Raw genomic sequence first — 19,355 nt, forward strand, 5'->3', positions numbered from 1 at the left:
CTACTCTATTCCAAACTTTAAAATGGAAAGCGTAATGCTGGTGGTCAGTAACAGAGGTTTAAATACTCTCTCAAGGCAAATCTAAAAAAAAATGTAGTATAAACACCGACAACTGGGAAACACTGGCCTGCAAGTGCTCCAGTTGGAGAACAGCTTTTAACAAAGGTGTCATGGACTTTGAAGACGCTCGAACTCAGGACAAAAGGGAGAAACGTGCCAAGAAGAAGGCACGCTTGGCAAATCCACACCGTGATCAACTCCCACCTATGTCCCCACTGTGGAAGGACATGTGGATCCAGAAATGGCCTCCACAGTCACTTATGGACTCATTGTTAAAACCGTGTTTATGAAAAACAGTCTTACTCGGCTACAGGTGATCACCAAAGAAGAAGAAGAAGAAGCACCATTAAAGCTGGTCTTGACTTTTCTGGAGGAAATTGACAAGGTGAGGGGGTGGGGAGAGACAGCAATGCAACATCGTCTAGTCTCCTCAGTCGGTAAAGCGTGTAGCTCTTAAATGTAGGTTTGAGCACCACTTGGGGCAAAAGATTCCTGCATTGCAGGTGACTGAACTAGATGACCCTCATGGTCCCTTCCAACTCTACGGTTCAATGATTCCTCGGAAATACCATCAGAATGGATGCTCCGTTAACAGGTATGGCCCACCTTTGAGGCAAGGTGAGGAGGTTGCCTTAGGTGGCAGGATTCCCTCGGGCAGCAGATCGCAATGTCCATCTTTCTTTCTTTCCCCTTCACCTTGTTCCTGATTGTAGACGTTCACATCTTTTCAGCGGTGGAAACTAATTTACAATCCCATCAATTTTTTTCAATTACATTTTTTAAATTAGTGCTAAAATGCTTTCCTGGCTATAATAATTATTTTTAACCATTATTTAAATATTAGTGAAATATTGCTGAAATGAAAGAATGTTATAGCACTATAACTCTTTAATGCTAATTAAGAAGAAAAAAACAGTAACACTGCAACATGTTCTTTTTCCAAATTAAACACTTCCAATCTACGCTTATGGCCCATTAAAAAATAAATAGCAAAGTACTGTACTGCTTAAACCAAAGTGATCTGTGTAATGCTGCAATACTAAAACCAGTCTTACTGGTGGCCATCATTCTAGATTCAGGTAGGTAGCCGTGTTGGTCTGACGCAGGCACACGAAAGCTTATACCAAGAACAAACTTAGTTGGTCTCTAAGGTGCTACTGGACAATTTTTTAATATATTTGGTCGCCACCATGTTAGAGATGTGGTTTCACCCAATTAAACACTTTCGATCTACGCTTCCGGTCCACAAGAAGTGTTTTGGTTTTTGACATTTCATGAGTAATTATGGGCAATCACACTTAAATGAGTAAGTACTTAGAGAGGTGTGTAGGTGGGTAGATCCAACTATCATCTATCTATCATGGCTTGGGAGTTGTTGGGATAGCTCAGTCTGTAGAGCACAAGACTCTTAATCTCAGGGTTGTGGATTCAAGCCCCACACTGGGGGCATTGCAGGGGGTTGAGCTAGATGACCCTCGTGGTCCCTTCCAACTCTACGATTCTGTGATTCAGGTGAATCAGACGACCACTTTCCCACCCACAACAAATATGCTGCAACTGCTGTTACAGAAATAATAATATGATGGTGGTGGTGTTTAATTATATCTCACCTTTTCCCATCACAGGCAGCTTACAACTCAAGGCAGCTTACAACTAAAACAGAAACAGCTACAAACATAAGGGGGAAAGCAATCCTTTAAAAAAAAACAATTAAACATTAATAGATTAAACTTTTAAAAATTCATCTCTTTATCCTAATTTTAATCCAAAGGGGGAAATATTAAAACAAGTATTAAAATATTTTTCTGCCTGTTGCCCAAAAGGTCCTTCAAGGCAGTTAACAATGTTAAAAAGAAAACTATTAAGAACAGCAAACTTGAAGTGGTCCAACATCTAAGGATCCTCGGGGACTCCAGAAGTTTTGATAACAGATACACCATCTCTGACACTACAATAGCATGGAGTCCCTCGTGCTGTTGGGAGCTTTTTGTACAGGAATCTTTTCAATTCATCCCCCATGTTGTCAGAAGTGTTCAAATGAACAGTCCAAACCTTGTTGGTCCCACAGTCAGCGACACTCGAGGGGCAACATTTAGGGAAAGCCCCGATAGTGTGGGAGGTCAATTGCAATTCCACTTGTATCTTACAGTGGAAGACGGTTTCAGCTCCAGGTTTTGGAGAACTCTTAGGCAAGACACCCTCCATGGTCCCCCACCTTGGTGCGTCTACCTCCACATTGCGGCAGATACAACCAGCTCATACCAATGCTCCCCTCCACTGGAAAGTAGACCCAAAGCAGAGGTCCAGCTACGCTGTTCCTTGGTGCTGGCCCTGGCAGAAGAGAAATGTTTGTTATTTATCAGGAGCCACCTGTCTAGAAGCAGCCCTGTGTACACACCTTGGCCTTAAAGCACATTCAAAGCATGTTTCCCCCCTCAAATAATTCTGGGCACTATAGCTTGTTAAGGGTTGCTGAGTTTTGTAACTCCGCAAGAGGGAAACAACAGTGCCAGGTCACTCCTCCTGAAATGAAAAGGAGGTGAATCATCAAGCTTGCAATTTCACAAGGGATTCTTGACCTTTTGAGTTTAGTTCAACCTCCGCATTACTCCTTCGGAGTCTCAGAGGTTGGCAAGGATTCAGGGTGTTTCATCCCAAGACTGCGGTTTTTATAATCCGCCTGTGCTCTTATTACAGGAACAGAGGCCGCATGGCTGGGATAAATCAAAGCTTTTAGTTCACCTGCTGAGTAAAACACTAGGGACTTGCTTTAAGCATTCATTATTCTGTTTCCTTTTTAATTAGCTCGACTTTGGTCTCGGGTCAAGTGAGTTTAAATGGGATCATGTACTCCAGATTTAACTACTTGTGTTTTCTTAATACTACAATAATTGCATGTGGGAACAAAACGGGACAACCATGGAGAAGGGACGGTTATCTGATCTGGAACAGGCCATTTGTGTGAATGTGTATCTAGTCCAGGGTTGTGAACCTGGCACCCATGGGAGATGTGGCACCTATTAAGTCTTGCACTGGTACCCTTGGGCAGGTACCCTCAGACTCTGAGCTTTCAGATAAAAATATAAAGTAAGTCTCTAGCCCTCTTACGAAGAAAGTTATAGGGCAAAATGTGCAGGTATCTTCTGAGTGAATTCTGTGAAATGAGCGTGAGTGTTGTGTGGCCACGTTATATATTTTCCTGGGGCTGAGGAATGTTCCCTGTTGCTATTAGACAGCAAGTGTGTGTGTGTGTGTGTGTGTGTGTGTGTGTGTGTGTGTAAAATCAATATTGTGTATAATCTCCACCATCAGAACAAGCAGGACATAGCTGACTTCCCATAGTAACCATTATGTTCTCAGGGGTGGCTATCTCTAATTTTGTGTTACGCCACACTCCACATGGAAGCCATTTTGTTATGCCGTGCCCTACATAGCATACCCTCCAAGGGATGCGGGTGGCGCTGTGGTCTAAACCACTGAGCCTCTTGGGCTTGCAGATCAGAAGGTCAGTGGTTCGAATCCCCACAATGGGGTGAGCTCCAGTTCCTTTGTCCCAGCTCCTGCCAACCTAGCAGTTCGAAAGCAAGTAGATAAATAGGTACTGCTGCGGCAGGAAGGTAAATGGCATTTCCGTGTGCTCTGGTTTCTGTCATGGTGTCCGGTTGCACCAGATAATTGCTGGCCGGAAAGCTGTCTGTGGACAAACGCCGGCTCCCTTGGCCTGAAAGCAAGATGAGTGCCACAACCCTATAGTCGCCTTTGACTGGAATTACGGTAACTGTCCAGGTGTCTTTTACCTCCCCACCCAGCATACCCTCCAACACACTGAGGCGAAAAATCGGGACGCTGCCTTCCAGGGTGTGAGTCACATGATCCGGGGGAGATTGCAGCCCCCGAAATACACACTTTTTCATGGCAGCTGCCCAAAAACACATGTTCTGGGGCACTGTGTGAGATTGCAGCCCCGAAAAAGGGATTTTGGAGGGGCAAGACCATGGCGCCCCAAATGGCCGCCATGCTGTTGTCTGAAAAATTGGATGTCCTGGTTTTATCAGGACAGTTGAATTGTATGCCATAGTAGTTATTGTGTGACTGGTGTCTCCAGTACCCTCTCAAAATTTGAAATGTGCCCACTGGTCCAAAAAGATTTATGACCGCTGATATACTCCGTCTCTTTTTCCTCCCCCTCTTTCACACTCTTCAGGTGTGTACTTTAATGCTGGGGGGGGGGTGGTGATGAAGGCAGCAAAGAGCTATAACCTGAGATATAAAAGTGTGATACGGAAATTTAGAGGCCACGAGCAAGAAAGGTCAGGGTAAAACCATGCATAAAATCAGAGAGAAGGCTGTAAGAGCAGATCCAAAGTCGCTTACTTGGAAGAAGGCGGGTCTGTATCAAGTGTTGGTGGGGGCGAGGAGAGTTGGTTGTATAGATCCACTCGAGTTTCATCTGGATTCCACCGTTAATTATCTGTCTGCATGATGACACCGAGCGAAAAAGCAAACCAAAACCACAGCCCAGTGTGAGTCACTTCCTCCTTCCATCATTCCCAAAACACCATCTGAATAACAGCTGCTCATACCTCGTAGGTTATAATTATTTGAAGCGTTCCACTGATACCAAAAGGCAACTCATCAGATTGTAGTTTTGCCTGAATAACTTCATCTGTCCCAGCTCCAGATAAGATCTAAGAGGACTTGTGGAGAAGCTAGTAAAATGCTGGTTAGACCATGTTACTGTTCAGTGGATTTGCAGCTGGTTGACTGATCAATCCCCCCCCCCCCAAGTGCTCACTGAAATCCCCACATTTTGTTTAAATTACCTGTATACAAATGTTTTTCACCCTTCATCAGAGTTAACCGGCATTTCTTTCTCCTATAAACTCACAGCATTTTCAACAATCAAGGACACTTTCGCCTCGGTCACAAGAGAGTATGTTTTAAATATGTTTTCGTTGTTTTATCACTTGCTGTTTTGCCGGCCTAGGGCTCCTTTGGGAGGAAAGTCGAGATGTAGATTTAATTCGTAAAGGGAAAGTTTGACACACGCACATTAAGAAAATTGTCAGTGGGTATGCATCAACAAAAGCATAGTGTCCAGATCAAGTGAAGTAATAGTGCCACTCTATTCTGTTTTGGTCAGACCACACACGGAGTTCTGTGTCCAGTTCTAGGCGCCACAATTTAAGAAGGATATTGACAAGCTAGAACGTATGCAGAGGAGGGCAACCAAGATGATCAAGGGTCTGGGAACCAAGCCTTATGAGGAACGGTTGAGGGAACTGGGCATGTTTAGCCTGGAAAAGAGGAGACTGAGAGGAGATAGCTATCTTCAAATATCTCAAGGGCTACCATATGGAAGATCGAGCAAGCTTGTTTTCTCCTGCTCTGGCGGGTAGGACTCAAACCAATGGCTTTAAGTTACGAGAAAGGAGATTCTGACCAAACATCAGGAAGAACCTGCTGGCAGTAAGTGCTGTTTCACAGTGGAATGGTCTCCCTTGGGAGGTTGTGGCCTCTCCTTCCTTGGAGGTTGATGTTGGGTGGCCATCTGTCATGCAGACTCCTGCCTTGCAGTGGGTTGGACTAGATGACCCTTGGGGTCCCTTCCAACTCTACAATTCTATGCCTTTTGTCTGTGAAATATTCTTAAACCTCATAATAAAATAACAAACAGGGTTTTTGTAAATAAATAGGGGTTCTTATTTGCTCATCCTAGAAGCCTCTGAACCATGACAGAGGTGTGCCTGGTTATATACAGAAATAATAAATATTGGGAGACGGAAACAGAAACCTGATGGAATGGAGATAATCAGTGATAGTTATCTAAGGATGTAGATTGTAAAGGAGAGAGAGGATGTAACTCTGTATGTGAGAGGGCATACAAACAGAACACACACACACACACTAGAGATGCAGCCTACACCACAGACTCATCAGAAGGGTTTAGTAATTCTGCACCCTATTAGTAGTTTAATACTGGAAACATTATTCTAAATTCTGCAGATGTTTACTTATGACAGCAATGTAATGAAAGCCAAAATGCTGAAGATCTAGGGTCTACAGATTGGTACATGTTGTTCACTGTGGCAAAAACAAAACATAACTTAACTGTGCTTTAGTATTATGACAGGAATGTTTGCAAAAATAAAAAAGCCTTCGTTTGCATGCATAATTTCCCGCTAAGTCTGTAACAGAAGGGTCATGGCAACAGAATGTTTTTCCAGAGAAAAACATTACTGGAAGTGGAGGCACATAGGAACAAAAAGTGGGATTAGAAGCTGACCTTGAATCTGCCATTAAAAAAATGAAAATTTGCACTTTCTATTCAGAATGGCTACTGTGTCAATGGTAGGAACAATTATGGGGTTCGGAAAGAGCAAGTGAATGGGAAACCTACAAAAGGAGGGATATTCCTAAACAGATCATCTTGGATTCCACTGTTTATTAGCTGTCTGCATGATGATACTAAGGGGAAAAGCCTCGAAGCCTTTATTTATATGATATTCACAGAAAAAGTAAATCACACTTTTATAATCCATTGTCCCGAAAAACTTTTATTTCACCTTCTCCACAAGATCCGTAACCAGAGAGATTCTGAGCCCCCAATAATTCCACCATGGTTTGAAGATGAGATTGTTAAGGAAGGTTGGAGAAATCGAGCATTTCAGAGATGGCTCGGGATTGGTGCATATTAATTTCATCAAGTAATTGTGCTTTTATTGGGCCCACAGTATGAGAGACAGAGGAGGGATGTAAAAACACACACCCCTAGATTTCAAGAACCTTCTGGTCTGAGTTTCAAAAGTTTGTATTATCTCAACTACTGCTTTTTGATAAAGGCTTACAGAGACCTTGGCATTCTCATTAGTGACGGGAAAGGAGCCTTGTCGCCTAAACAACAGTGAGAGAGCTTAACATGTTTTGGTAAACTAACCCCGGAAGTGCGTTAAAGGTCCTTGATACAGCAAGTTCCCAGTTGCTCATTTCCCCACCTCCCAGATGCACGATGATAATTCATAGTCCATGCTTTATGAACAGTAAAATTGACGGAAAGTTTTGATAGAAAGGTCCAGCCTCCTACTTTTTTCCTCTTTTTTTGGAGGTGCTAGGCATTGAGTGTTTTTTTGAGGGGAAGGCTCTGGAGTGAAAGGGAGAGCACTCTGACACACAGCTTTAGAGTGGACCTCTGCCTGGAAACCGCAGGCCAAAAGGTAAGTGTGGATGAGCCTACTGCTTGGAAATGCCCTTTTGGGATAGCTCGGTTGGTAGAATATGAGACTCTCAATCTCGGGGTTTGGGCAAAAAATCCCTGCATTGCATTGACCGGATGACCCTCGTGGTTCCTTCCAACTCTGCAATTCTGTGATTTCCTTCCCTGCTCTTACCTGCCTTGCTTTCCCTGCGCTAAGGATTTCATGTCATTTCCATTAAGCTTTTTATATCCATAAATGGAGTAATGAATTTATGTTACATTCAGGAGTCAGGGTGTGTGTGTTATATGCAAACTTATGAGTGTAAAGCTTTGCTCCTTTTTCCTCTGGGTTGCTACTAAGCAAAAGCGAATTTGACTGGAATCCAATGAACACTGGTGCATTGGCCAAGATTTGGCATGGTGCGGACCAGTGTTGATTGGATCTCCAGATTAACACCACTGAATTATGCTAATGTCAGAATGGTCCTTCCAAAGCACTAATGTGTTTGTGTGGTCCACTATGCTGTGAACACGTCCATTTCTAATGCAAGTATAGAAAATAAAATACTGTAGTTCTTCCTCTGCTGCAAAATAGTGAACATTTGAATGTGCATGCAAAAATGTAACATACCATAGGTATCAGTCAAACCAGTGATTTAAGGGTTGGGACCTGCCAGGCCGTGAGAATTTGTTTGGGGCGGGGCGGGGGGTGTTTTAAAGAAGCTATCTTACCTTTGAATGAATTGCTCGCAACCAGTCTCTGAACATAATTTGGGCTTCCAGTTCACAAAGGCAATACCTTAAAGCAGTGTTCCCCAACCTTGGGCCTCCAGCTGTTTTTGGACTACAGCTCCCATCATCCCTAGCTAGCAAGGCCAGCGGTCAGGGATGATGGGAGTTGTAGGCCAAAAACAGCTGGAGGCCCAAGGTTGGGGAACACTGCCTTAAAGGAAACCTGATACTTATGCTTAAGGCCAGATCACATAACATACACATTGCTTACCTCGCTCGCTGACCTGCAGCTAAATGTGTGAGCTGCCTCCATTGGAAAAACTGTATGCGTGGCAGAGATATTTTTATGGGCTAAAGGAGCAGATGCTCAGGGCGGCAGATTGAACGGGGTGGCAACAACTGCTCCTAGTAATTGTGCCGATTAGGAACTTGTGCAGTGTGAGTGCAACTGGGGGGGGGGGGGGACTTGCTTGCCCCATAGCCTCAGCCTTGGGTTCAAACAGAAATCAAACATCTCTCTTTACTTTCTCCGTTCCCAGCTTGCTGCTTTGCTTCTAGCTCGCATAACTCCAAACGCAGAGCCCTTTCCTTTGATTCCTTAGCAGCCCATCACCTCACCAGGAAGCTAGCTTGGCTATCCCAAAAAAATTAAAAGGAAGCCAAGGCATACAGCCTAACACCCTGCCCCCCCCCCCACATAGCAGTCTTTTTGTGTTCTTATATTGTAAACCACATTGTGCTCCTTGGAGGGAGGGCAGTATAGAAATCCAACAAGCGAAACAAACGAAACTCCTGGAAAAGGCGGGGAGGGAAATAACAGAGCTGCGTTCTGGCAACGTCTTCCGCGGTGGTCACACCCGCGCGTGTGGAAGCGCCCTTGAGTGGGGGGGGTACGCGCGTGTCGCGGGCGAAAAGCCTCGAATCTGGGTCGCGTGCGCGCGCGCGAGAGAGAGAGAGGGGCTCGTCGGGACGCCTTAGCCGAAGAAGAAAGAGGCGGGAAGAAGCGGCGGCGGCGGCTGCGGCTGGGTCCGTCCCTCCTCCTCGCCGTGTCATCCAGGCCCCTCCTCCGTTATTAATCCCTCTTATTGAAGGGGGGAGGGTGGAAAGAAGAGGCGGCCCGGGACTGCCCGCTTCCCCACACGCAGTCAATACCGTCCTGTCAGCGGCGGCGCTGCCGCCTGCCCGCGCTTTCCTTCTTTCCCCCCACAGACACGCGCGCACGTCTGTATTCCTCTAGGAGAGACACCCGGGGGCGCCTCTCTCTCTCCCCGTCCTCGTCCGCCTCAGCGCCAGGCCCGCGACTCCTCCGCGCTCGGCTCGGCCCGGCCCGGCCGCCGCCTCCTGCATGTCTTTGCTGCCCTCAGCCCCGCCGCCTGAGCAGCCGCCTCAGCCCCCTCGACAGACGCCCAGGCTGCTGGATGCAGGTGAGCAGCCCGAGGGAGGGGGAGAGACAGGGCCGCGCGCGTCCGTCCCGCCCACAGACAGACAGACCCACCGCCCGGCTCGGCTGGGTGACGGGTGGGGGGAACTGAGGCGGCGGCGGCGACCGAGAGGCCTTGTTTGTTTCCGAGGCGGCCTGTGGTGGAAATGGCCGCTTCTTCCCGGCGGCCTCGGCACGGTGGAGGTGAGGAGCCGCCAGCCGCGCGAGAGGCCCCGTCGCCCCCTCAGGCGACCCCCCCCCGTCCCTCCTGACGTGCGGGGGGTTGGGGTGTTGGTTGTTGTGTCTTCTGGCCGTGTGGCGGAGACGGTCGGGGCGCGTACGTGTGGAAGTGGAAGCGGGGAGACGGAGCAGCGTGTGAACGGGCGGCGCGCCTGCGCGCGGGTCGGACCCTGGCCGGAGTCAGTGGCGCAGGAACCCACGGGACTTAGCTCCCGAGTGGGCTCTTTGTTTGTTTGTTTGTTTGTTTGTGTATGTATGTATGTTCATAGGGCTGCTGCTGCCGGGTTGTGGTCACGACATGGTGGCGAAAGGCTGCCGGGTTGTGTCCGTGGCGGTTGCACGGAGAGTGACGGGAGCGTCGTGCTTCGAGGCGGAGGGCTGGCGAGCGTGGCCGACCCAGGCAGCTGTGCTTTTAAGTGCGTGTTTGTGTGCACTTAAATATGCTTCCTTGGATAGGAGCGGTCGCAGGTTCCTACGAGACGGCTGCATATATTCCTGCATTGCGGGGGGTTGGGCTGGATGATCCTCAGGGTACCCTTCCAACTCTTACAATTCCATGTGTTGTAACCGCTTGCTGCATTTTAACGCGGCAGTTTTGGTTCTTGATCTCTCCTCGCTCACAGGCACTCCTGAAACCATTAACTGCGCCTGAAATTGCAGGGCACTGAGCACACACACACCAAACCCCGACTTGGAAGCTTCTTGCTTCCAATACTATAAACTTATGAATGTAAGGGTTTAGCTCATGTCTGTCCTTGGGTGACTTCACTGTTGTAAGCCTTCTCCGGCTGGAGAGGAAGGATAGAAACACTTCAAAATAAATATGTGGCTCAGTCAGTAGAACATGAGACTTTTAATCTCAGGGTTGTGGGTCCCTTCCCCACTTTGGGCAAAAGATTCCTGCATTGCAGGATGACTCTTGGTCCCTTCCAGCTCTTCAGTTCTAAATATGTTGGTGATATTCTGAGGATAACTGTTAGATTGGGGTTTGCGGTGTTTGGGGATTGCGATGTGATTTTATATTGGAGTGGGCCTGCTAGGACAATTTTCCATGTAACATGGCAATGAATTACAGCACTGTTTGCACAACAGAATTATAGGCTGAATGCAGCTTTCTGGTGTGTATTTTCAATTCTTGTCTGTCACATAATTTTCATCTTTAGGTGACCACTTTAAAAAACCCTTAATATGTGACGGGGCCCAAATAAATATGTTGTATGTGTTCTAGATTGAAATACAACCTGATCCAGTGTAGGGTTAATTATTAGGGTGTTGGAGCTGGACCAAGGAGAGCTGGGTTTGAGTCACTTCATAACCATAAAGCTTCCTGCCAGTTGCACTTCACTTAGTGTTGTTGTAAAATGGGATAATAACATCTCCCTCTGCCTGCATACCAACCTGAGATCCTTGGAGGAATGGTGGAAATGTGAGATATAAATAGCTGGTGTCCATTATGTTTTCTATTAGGATGTAATATTGTGTTGTGAGATGCTCTGGAATAAGAAAATCGGGGGGGGGGGGGATTTGACAACTGTGCTCTTTAAGAAGTGTGTGTGTTCAGAGGGCAATTTATATGGACTGTTCTGGCCAATTTACTGTATATGGACTGTTCCCTAACAGCAAGAACACTGAATTTACACATCAAGTCTGGGTTCAATCCTACACCCATTTACCTGGTGTAATCCCACTGAACCCCAGTGGGATTTACAGTACTTCTGATTAGACTTGGATAGGATTGCACTGTAAAATGGTGTGAGTAAGGAGGGGCTGTATGCACATATCTTGGGGCATGTCCTGATGTATGTACTTGGTGTGTTGAAACTTCTGTGGTTTGTTCCCCGCCTTTGCAAGGTTAGTGTTTCTGCTGTCTTGAAAAGAATGTTTTAAAAACTCCCCACATTCATTAAACTGAATAAACATACACACAGGGCTTAAAAAATATAGACATGTAGAAGGCATGGCCCCTGAATGAACATTTGGTTTGCTGATGCATATGTCTGTCTAGAGCACTGCAAAGGAGAGGGGAAACCAGGCTCATTCTACAGGAGAGAAAACCCCGGCTGCTTCTTTTCAGTCTGCATGCACTCTTTAAAGGGAGAACTTTCAAAATGTAATAGTCACTCTAAATGTTAATACTGTATTTGATTTGCAGCTTCCTTACTGTTTCAGAGCAGTTGCTCTCTTCCACTTTTCTTTGGATCATGTACAAGTAGTAATTCTGTCCAATCAAGGTGTCACATTTCACATGTTGTATTAGAGCAAGGAGAAAATGTTTCACAATATTTTCAAGATCAGAGTGAGGTGGAAAACTACACTAATCCCCCTCTTCCCCAATATACTATTTGGACTAGTAGGACTCAGGCAAAGGATCTGAAGTTGCAGTCCCCATGTGGACTAGTGCTGTCAGGCATGCTGAATCTGGGTATGTAACAAATGAAAAAGCCACCACTGATAGGCCTTATCTAGCATACTTGGCAATGTAGTTGTATTTTAATTCTAGATTAATCCTTCAGTTTTTATAAATGGATCCTTGTAGTCTCGGGAGTTTTGATTTTACTGTCTGTACTTTAAGACAGGTTTATTTTAACATTTTATTAATTTATGTCCTGTTAGACTATTATAATAATTTATTAAATTTCTATACCATCCTTCATCCAAAGATCACAAGACAGTTCACAATCTAAAAATTCAAAAATACCTACCATAATAACAAACAAAAACAACAATACCCCATATGCTTCAGATAAAAGCCTTAGGGTAGCATATTGCAAAATCAACAGTTATTGCATCTGTGTGATATGTGTGTTTGCACACTTACCTGTTGCGTCATGCACAATAGGTACTGATAGCTTATTATGTAAAATTACCTAGCATATTTGACAGGTACAGACAAATACATAGCGTGTGAAAAGCATGACAAAACCAATATATGCTTTTTAAGTGTTCACTAGTGTATTCTGACTGTCCATAAAATACTGGAAACAGCTTTAAGGCAAACAGTGATTTCAGAAGAAGTTGGAAATGAAATTTAGAATGAAGCTCCAATGGGAAGAGATAAATCTTTTGTTTATGGTGTTCTGCAAGGTGTAATGAACACTGAAGTTGCGAAAATTAATAAGTTTCCAATGTTGAGTGGAAAGATTTGTTTCAGCATGGCAAAATTGTGAGTTTGAGTGCCTTCCGTTGATTACATAGCTATCTTTATGCTTCTGAATAGACCCATGGATTTCAGTAAATAGTATGGTTGCTAAACATACTTTGTAAAAAGTTTGTCTGAGTGGGATCAGGTTTAGTATGTGGTAGACAAACTTTCATGTAAGTGGACTGAATTCCCTTTGTTTATCTGATTTTCTCTAGAGCTAATTATTGGAAGAAGCATTGGATTGGCCTTGTCTTTAAAGTGAGGAAAAACACCAACAGAAAAACACTCAAAACTAGCCGTGAGCTTAGAATTTAATATTGTTGCTCTGACTCTTGTTCCACTACAAACTTGGTGGGTTTGCTGTTTTCCATAACCATGGTGAATTAATCTGTGCAAACAAGAATTAATGAAACAGACACTGCTAAATGTACAGAATATCCTGGAAAAAATAACTTTATCTGAAGAATCTGTATCCTATTTAAACATATTACCAAGCCTTGTCACTTCAGTCAGCATTGTGCCTAGTTCCTGACTAATAGGAAGTGAAGCTGATTAAAGAATGGATACTGCTTGATCTGATTCCACCATTTGCTCCACTTCTACCCTGCCCACCAGGTGTAAATAAGTTACAGCATGTCAATCTTTTTACTGAAATAAGACTTTACACGTGGAACTATTTAAAAAAAAATGCAGGCAGCTTGACCTAATATTCCTGTGCTAGCATTTATTTTGGCAACCCTCTACATTGATTAGGCACATTAACTACAGGCAAGCGAAAATCAACTCTGACAATGATAATGGTGTCCTTTGTGTATTCAGTGTTTGCTGATCTCAAGTGAGTGGGTCTCCGGCATAGTGAGCATATTCATGTGCAACAGGTGCTTCTGAGGAACCTATCCTTTTTCACAGAACAGGCATTACTCACATTCAGGCTGTACACCAGCTGCAGACTGGCATCTAGCATATTCAGGTAACTTTGTTTGAAATGCACTATGGATATATAAAAACATGCAAAAAAATAGCTCCTTATTTGAATATGTTGGATTTCTTTAAAAAACCTCTGGTGCTCAGCCTTCCAACTCCTATTTTCAAGAAATTTCACTATCATCATTTGTTCATCGATATTAGCTTGTCCTAGCTCTGGGATGGCCAACACTCTGACATCCAGATGTTGTTGAACTCCCAACTGTCATCAGCCTTAGCTGGTATAGTCAAAGGTCAGGGATTATGGGAACTGTAGTCCGGCAGTATTTAGAGGGTGCTACATTGGCTACCCTTGCTCTAGCTAGGCAAGGATGCATGAACAGGATGTTCAGCAGTTGCACCTTCATAGTCTAATAGCATTTTTGCTTCTCTTAAGGAAGAAAATAGAGTTTGAATGTATTGTGTAGACGTCATAGCATCAGGAAAAATAAGGGTTCACAGTATTTTTCTGATGAGTGACAAAGTTGTCTGGATAAATTCATCCACATCTTACTCATAGGCCAGACAGAAACTTCTGTGCCTTTTATGTATAGACTGATGTATAGATTTTTCCTTCACTGTTGCCACGATAGGGAAAAAATAATACAATCTTCCTAGCAAATAGCTTATTGGCAAAGAAACTTTCTTAGATGTCGTGTCAACCGCCTTGTATTCTTAAGGCTTTTTTGGATCCCTGAGTGTCTGAATTCATAAACTTGGTATGAACTTTTAGGTTGCACTTACCAGGGTAGCCACAATCCTGTGATTCCACTATTATTTCATGGTGATTAAACAAATGATGTCTTTTAATGACATACTGGTTGGATATTGAAATAAAATGGGAGAACAGGATATTGGAAGTACTATGCTGGATTCTATTTACCTGCAGCTGGTTATGCAGTGATATTTGTGGGTATGGTCTATGGATAAGATTAAGTAAAGGTAAGGTTTATAATGGTCTTATTTAATATATTGCAGTGGCTTGAATTTTTAATCTCTCACTGCATGGCTTGATTTCCCAATACACCCTTTCCTCAGTTTCCCCCCCCCCCCAAGAGAGCTGTATTCCAAGAATTGTTTTGTTTGCCTTTTCTGTGTTGTACAAGGTTAAAACCTTTAAGCGAAGCTAGTACATGTTCAGTAGTAACCTCATTTGGAAGCAAAGCTTCAGTTCCTTCTTACGTCTGATCAAGTTCAGTGGCATGCAGAGTACTTCACCAGAGGAAGTGATTGATCGGGCTATAATTCAGATAAACATAAAGCCCCACAAGCCAAGCCTGGTTGTGAATAGCATTTCGCAGTTAGTGTTCTTCCTTGACAAATAATGTAATGCAAAATAAGAAAGCCAAACTTTCACCAGTCCAACAGATGATATGAGCTATGCTTTACTAGTGGAATAACATGCACACCCCCCCCCAATTGATACTCATGCAAAAGTGTTTAATAGCACAGTCTTACTATAAAAATGGAAATCTCATCACTGCCCATTTAACATAGCATAATTATGCAGCAATATTAAGCTACTGAAAAGGAAAACATCTGCTTTTGGCACTTTAGTAGATTCATAAGTTTGAGGGCTAATTAGAAATGATGCTTCTAAGATGTGAGAGGGCTTTGAAGGCTGTCATGGGTGTTACATTTTGTTAACTTCTTCCAGTGTAAATGTATTAGTCGATTTTCTTAGGGATTGGGAGCTCATAAGTTGTGGTGTATCCATAATAGAATACACTAGGTTTCCAGTTCTTTATTCTAACCACCAGTTTGCAAATGTTTCCCAAAAAGAACTGAACAGAGGGTTTGCTTTGTAAAAAACGTAACATCTGTGCTGTTTAGAATTAATACTTCTGGGGAAAGCAGTTGTTGCATTTTTAGGTTTTGTAATTTTGCAGGCAAAACTATTCAATGTCAGGCCATTTGTAAGTACCAAGTTTTTGGTAAAGAAAGTGAGAACAATTGAATAAAAAATGTCAAAACTACAAACACCATCCATAGAGTTAGTGGGTCATTGCTGTGTACTACTGAGGAATAAGAAATACCCTCTCTAGTACATTCAAATGGGATTTCTGTTAGACTGCTTTTCGACTGCTGACACTTTTGACTGGTAGTTCGTGTGTCTTCATGCTTAATGCTTCAAAGCTAGGACTTGGTTATTGTAGTGATGTTTGGTTGAACTAAGTTCAATGTTTTTAATAAAACTTGGAATGATCCGATGGACTTTTTTTAAAAAGTGTGTAAGCATATAAAATATATTATCAGCCTTTTGGCTAAGAAATCATTCTCTGTTAAGATAAAGTCGTACAGATATTATTATGTATTAATCAGCATAGCAACTTATTAGAGTTAGTTTCCTTTATGTTTACCACTATAAATATTTCTCAGCATTCATAGATATTTGCTGTAATGCAAGATAGCTGATGAAGTTATTAATCCCTTAGACTAGAACCACTGTGTTTGTTTGTTTGTTTGTTTGTTAGATTTGTATGCTGCCCTTTATCCAGAGATCTCAGGGCGGTTCACAGCATAAAAATACCAAAAAAACCAAACACTAAATACTGTACATGATAAAAAACAAAGCAAACCTCTAATTCACCCGCCAAAAAAACCCACACCACACTTAAAAGAACATAGAATATTAATCAGCCAGAGGCCTGGTTGAAGAAGAACATTTTTGCCTGGTGCCTAAAGGTGAAGGTGTCAGGTAAGCTTCCTTGGGGGGAGAGCATTCCACAAGAAGGGAGCCACTGCAGAAAAGACCCATTCTTGTTATGACCATTCTCCAGATCACAGCCTCTGGGTTGGTTCACAAGGGGTCCTTTCATTGCAAAAACTTGTTTCCCTGGGCAATTAACACCATTCAGGAGGAATTTAATGGCTTCAAGTTTGTGTGCATGCACACGAAAGCTCATACAAAGAACAAACAGTTGGTCTCTAAGGTGCTACTGAAAAGAATTTTCTATTTTGTTTCAAGTTTGTTGATATCAATGGAAGAAAATCAGGAACATGCCTAACACCCCATTGAAAACAATGGGGACAAAATGCTCAATATCTTTTTTGTGAATTCATATGTTAAATGCAGAGCTCTTTGTGTTCTCAGGTAGCTTCTGAAAGCTTCATTAAGTATACTTGTGCAGTGCTTCTCTCAGTGTAGCTGAGATGTTCAGCAGCTTGTAGATCGAGACAGCAGTTCCATGTAAATAGTTTGTAAAGCAAGTTAAAACCTGTTAATAGGCTGGCTTACTGGATCTGATCCAAGTTCTCTAGTGGATTTATGACTGTGTGGTATGAATTATTACACACTTGTGTGAGAATTTCTATCTCATGATGATACTGCCTCAAGTGCCTTTGCAACTGCTTTACAGTTGAATAAAGTTTAGCTTGTTTCTCTGCCTATACATAGTTTTATTTAAAAAAGGAAGCCAAACCTCTTGCTGTGCAGACTTTCACTAGTGCATATTAGTGAATAAAGACTTGCTTGCATGTACAATGCTTTATTTCTTGGAGCAAGTACTTGTGTTTCAAGGCTGCCTTCATTCCATAGAAATCTGAGTAAACAAAAAACAAATGGAAGAGCTGCTCAGTCTCTTCAGCTGTGTGGATTCAGTGTCTCACATTTACTTTTAAGTTAGATGAGAAAATAGAACTGTAAATTGAAGCTGTAAAATAAAGGGATCTGATAAACAAGCAAGCAAATTGTTTGGCACTTTAATGTGAGGGGTTGTAACCCTGCACATGTTTTATTAAAGCAAAACTGGTAGATATATTTGAAGGTCAAATTTCATAACATATTAAAATGATTGTCCAAGCTGCATTTTCGCAATCTTTGCTGTGTCCTGCTATAATTGAAGTGTGCAGCTTGTTTGTATCTCAATGTTGCACAACTATGTGTCTTGGAATTGAATTTACAGAAGTATTTGTGTCTTTGAAACTGAAGACATCAGGTGATGCAACCTGTTGTTGACTAAGGTCTTGATTTATAGACCAGCTGGTTGACATGTATGTGACCTCTTTCCTTACAACTCTTGATCAGACTTCTCAACTAATAGTGGGTTTGCAGTCATTCCAAATGGATTTGGAGGCCCCTCTGAATTTCATTTTGATAAACCAACCCCTGACAGACCTTTCAGAGCCTATAAATAGGGATGACCTGGGAGGGGGGAGTTGGTGTTCCCAGAGAAAAATGCATGTTTGAGTGTCTCTTTGTCCCCCCTCCAACCAAAAGACATTGGAGGCATCTAAATGGCTACAATACAGAACTCTGCATGTTTGATTAATTGAAGCCTGATTAATGTTGTTATCAAGAATAGGCAAATTATGGTAAAGCATTATTGGTAATTCTTTTATTTGAAGTTGTTGCAGCTAACCCTCAGTTCAGGGGTCTGAGTTGGCCTGCTAAGTAATATTTTCTCTTCCCCCTACCACCACTCCAGGATTCTACCTACTTAAAATGACACAGTGCTGGAATGGGCAGAGCCCAGTAGCCTCATATTGCCCCCCTCCCCAATCATCAGACTGACCATTCAATAGGAGGCTGTATGCCTGTGTGTGTCCACACGTGCAGTGTGAGATGCCCACAACAATTTTGGGCTGTACCCACTGCTGGCATGCAGTTCCCAGAGATTTGGCCAAGGGCAAAAGTGGCCCTCTGGCCAAAAAAGTTAGCCACCCCTGCTTTAGATGATGATGGAGGTACAGAATTATCAGTTCCCACTATTGGAAATGTGACCTGACAAGTTCTTGTCTTTTTTTCTTTTTTTTGGAACGCTGGGATTTTACTTTTCTTGTTGTTTGGTCTATTTGTATATGCAAAGTGTGGCTAATTCTGGAAATTCAGTAATCGGCACAAGATGCATTCCCCACCCAGTAGAATATTCCACTTTGTGTGAGACTTCTTTTGCATCCTTTTGTTGTGGAAACGTAACAAATTTGCCCTTTTGAAGGGCAAAATAAGACTAGAATGGAGTGCTGGTAAGACCTGGGGCCAGATCTCAGCTGATACACCTTATCCTCGCCTCAGGTTTTGGCTAGCACACATTTTAAATAGATAAGCTGCGCAAATTAAGGCTCTGATATCACACGTTATTTTCCCCAAGTATTAAGCGTACCCCTGTACTCTGCCAGCTTGAGTCTATTTGAGGAAAACAGTATACCAAGAGTTGCTAAATATATTCCAGTATTGTTTGTGGTTCTCCTCTGGGCAAGTATATAGCCATTTTCAAAGTTCGTCTTTGAGTAAAAATTGCCTCCAGGTGATCAGTCAGGGAAATTTTGTAAATTGCTTTCTTTCTTTCTTTCTTTCTTTCTTTCTTTCTTTCTTTCTTTCTTTCCACATAACTTGCATAGCATGTGAGACACACCAGGTTAATAACTTATTTGCAAGATTTATATACAGCAATAGTTGTGGTGACTGCAGGCGGGGTGGGGGGTTGAAGGAAGAGAGCAATTACTGGCAAACTTGAGCCCTGTACTGATGTTTCTATTTATTTGTGGTATGCTGGCTTTTTTATTTGTGTTAGAAGAACTCTCAGAAACATACGGTAATCTTGGTATTTTTTATAATAAAAACAACTAACCTTTTTGTAGTAAGGGTCATATTTACCCTTGAC

General features: G+C 43.0%; 1 protein-coding gene across 2 annotated transcripts in view; it reads left to right on the forward strand.

The window, feature by feature from the left end:
* Nucleotides 1–9,034: 9,034 nt before the first annotated feature.
* CNOT6L (CCR4-NOT transcription complex subunit 6 like) overlaps nucleotides 9,035–19,355 on the forward strand; it is a 33,283-nt gene continuing 22,962 nt past the window's right edge. Inside the window, exon 1 of one of the 2 annotated variants that reach the window (XM_033160848.1) lies at nucleotides 9,035–9,411. The gene's annotated coding sequence lies outside the window, so the exon portion shown is untranslated. Of the gene's footprint in view, nucleotides 9,412–9,548; nucleotides 9,612–19,355 lie in introns of those variants that run through there. The other variant, XM_033160850.1, reaches the window with a different exon arrangement.

This window comes from Lacerta agilis, chromosome 9 (genome assembly GCF_009819535.1).
Source record: "Lacerta agilis isolate rLacAgi1 chromosome 9, rLacAgi1.pri, whole genome shotgun sequence".
Classification (NCBI taxonomy): Eukaryota; Metazoa; Chordata; class Lepidosauria; order Squamata; family Lacertidae; genus Lacerta; species Lacerta agilis.